The following is a 2,500-nucleotide window of genomic DNA, read 5'->3' as shown; positions in this document are numbered from 1 at the left end:
TTAACCTAACCCATGTTGTGCCTTAACCTAACCCATGTTGTGCCTTAACCTAACCCATGTCGTGCCTTAACCTAACCCATGTCGTGCCTTAACCTAACCCACGTCGTGCCTTAACCTAACCCACGTTGTCGCCTAACGTAACCCACGTTGTCGCCTAAACCTGCTCTGTAATTGTTATACGACTCGTTCAATTAGTGTAGTGTTGCCCACCCGCAACCCTCGCAATATAGTTCGCTACTCGCACTCCCCGCTCCCCTGTGTATCGCTTCATGTTAAACACCTTGCAAGTCTTGCTCACTTTCCACATGCTCCTGCTGTACACTGTAATGTGGATGGCAGCAGGACGTACATGCCGCCCCTCCCCACGTCCCCACCTTGCCCCCTGCCTTCGCAAGCTGGTTGGTGAGAACTTTGCATGTTCAATGCCCTCCGCATGCGACGTACTCAGGCTACGTTGTGGTGCGGCCTGTGTCAACTGTCCGCTAATGTCGTACGCGTAAACCACAATCTGTACTGCACATTCGTCCTTATGTACTGAATGATACATCGTGGCACATGTGTGACCGTACAACGACTGCGCCCAAAAACGGCGGACCATACAGTGCAAATATTGTGCACGCAGCTACGTGTCATCTCCCTATGAGAGCTGGATTGCAGTGTGGTACGCCATAGAGACGTGTGGGAGGAACGGACGCCGTGGATGGCGATCAGCATGAGCTGTCTGTTGATGTATTCGGACCTAGTCGTCTCTCCTCACACACCGTGATGGCATGGTGCACCGCGTTCCATATCTGCGACATGCTACAGAGGCCGGTTGACAGTCGTTCGAGCAATGGACATCGCATACGTACGGGGGCCACCTTCCACGTATTGTCTAGGCGTGCACATTTTGTTGCGTGTATGTGGGCAGACGTAGTGTGGCGTGACACCTGACACAGGCATGCAATAATCGTGGAAGTTGCAAATGGCGATGGACGCCTGCGTTTTCTGGTGAAGTTACGCAAATGAACAAATGGTAACCTGTTGTGGTGCGGTTGTTCTCGCTAGGGGTGAATCGGTGATGGCGACGATAGGTTGAGGTACTAACCGGTTGTTCCAGCGATACCCACCATGCCGACGAAACTGAACGGCATCTGGGTGTGAAGCGATACGCGGCGGTGGCTGGGTGGGACCGTCCCCGGCCGGTGAGGGGGCGCCTCCCGGCGTGCTGGCCGCGCGGTGCGTGGGCGCACGCGCTACAGCCGGCTGGTGGGGGCGGCCAGTGGCAGGCGCGCCGGCCGACGGACGCGGCAGGCGTCGCAGCTGCGCGCCGGCGCACCCTGCGCGCGGCGCCGTGCGGCCAAAGTAGGTCCTCGCGGGCCCGGTGCGAAGCGCGGTGGACATCTTCAGTGTGCTGGTCCGATTGAGGACTGTGTGCGTTGAGGATGCGCTGCCGCCCGGCGCTCGGCGCCGCGACGCCGTCTGCTGCTCGGTCGCCCCAGCGGTTCTCGCTGGTGGTTTGTATCGCAGCTGTGCGGATGTGTTGGCGCGTGCGCTGTGCTGGGAGAGTTCGCTTCGGCACCCAAGTGGGGCTTTTGTCCTTCTGTGGCGCTGGCGTTGGAGCTGCCGGTCACCGTAGGTGGCGCGTGTTGTCTCCCGCCGGCAATGCCACGACAGCACGCTCCCGGGCCTCTGTCGGCAGCGGCAAGCTCAGTTGGGAGCACGGGTGGTCGCACCGAAAGCGTCTACTCGCCTAACTCCGGGCGATTGCGCCTCTCTCGAACCCGACCAAGTACTTGGGACGGCGCTGCGCGCCGCCGGGACCTGAGAGGGTTTCGAGGTGTATTGTGCAGGGGAGCTCAGCCTCCTCCTGTTTGCAGAATGATTGAGCGGACGCTTGCGTGTTCGCGCGGGCCCCCGGGACACACTCCCGGGCGGCCGGCTGCTCAGCTCTAGTTGACGCAGCTCCCTGGTTGATCCTGCCAGTAGTCATATGCTTGTCTCAAAGATTAAGCCATGCATGTCTCAGTACAAGCCGCATTAAGGTGAAACCGCGAATGGCTCATTAAATCAGTTATGGTTCCTTAGATCGTACCCACGTTACTTGGATAACTGTGGTAATTCTAGAGCTAATACATGCAAACAGAGTCCCGACCAGAGATGGAAGGGACGCTTTTATTAGATCAAAACCAATCGGTCGGCTCGTCCGGTCCGTTTGCCTTGGTGACTCTGAATAACTTTGGGCTGATCGCACGGTCCTCGTACCGGCGACGCATCTTTCAAATGTCTGCCTTATCAACTGTCGATGGTAGGTTCTGCGCCTACCATGGTTGTAACGGGTAACGGGGAATCAGGGTTCGATTCCGGAGAGGGAGCCTGAGAAACGGCTACCACATCCAAGGAAGGCAGCAGGCGCGCAAATTACCCACTCCCGGCACGGGGAGGTAGTGACGAAAAATAACGATACGGGACTCATCCGAGGCCCCGTAATCGGAATGAGTACACTTTAAATCCTTTAACG

The 2,500-nt window shown here is 57.7% G+C and overlaps 1 non-coding gene across 1 annotated transcript in view; it reads left to right on the top strand.

Annotated features, from left to right (window-relative positions):
- Positions 1-1,945: 1,945 nt before the first annotated feature.
- Positions 1,946-2,500, top strand: part of LOC124728283 — a 1,909-nt gene continuing 1,354 nt past the window's right edge. The window contains exon 1 of the ribosomal RNA XR_007007289.1: positions 1,946-2,500. This exon is cut by the window's right edge and continues 1,354 nt beyond it. This is a non-coding gene — a ribosomal RNA (small subunit ribosomal RNA).

Source organism: Schistocerca piceifrons, unplaced genomic scaffold (assembly GCF_021461385.2).
Source record: "Schistocerca piceifrons isolate TAMUIC-IGC-003096 unplaced genomic scaffold, iqSchPice1.1 HiC_scaffold_1148, whole genome shotgun sequence".
Classification (NCBI taxonomy): domain Eukaryota; kingdom Metazoa; phylum Arthropoda; class Insecta; order Orthoptera; family Acrididae; genus Schistocerca; species Schistocerca piceifrons.
The sequence above is the reverse complement of the archived record's forward strand: the minus strand, read 5'-3'. Positions and strand labels throughout refer to the sequence as shown.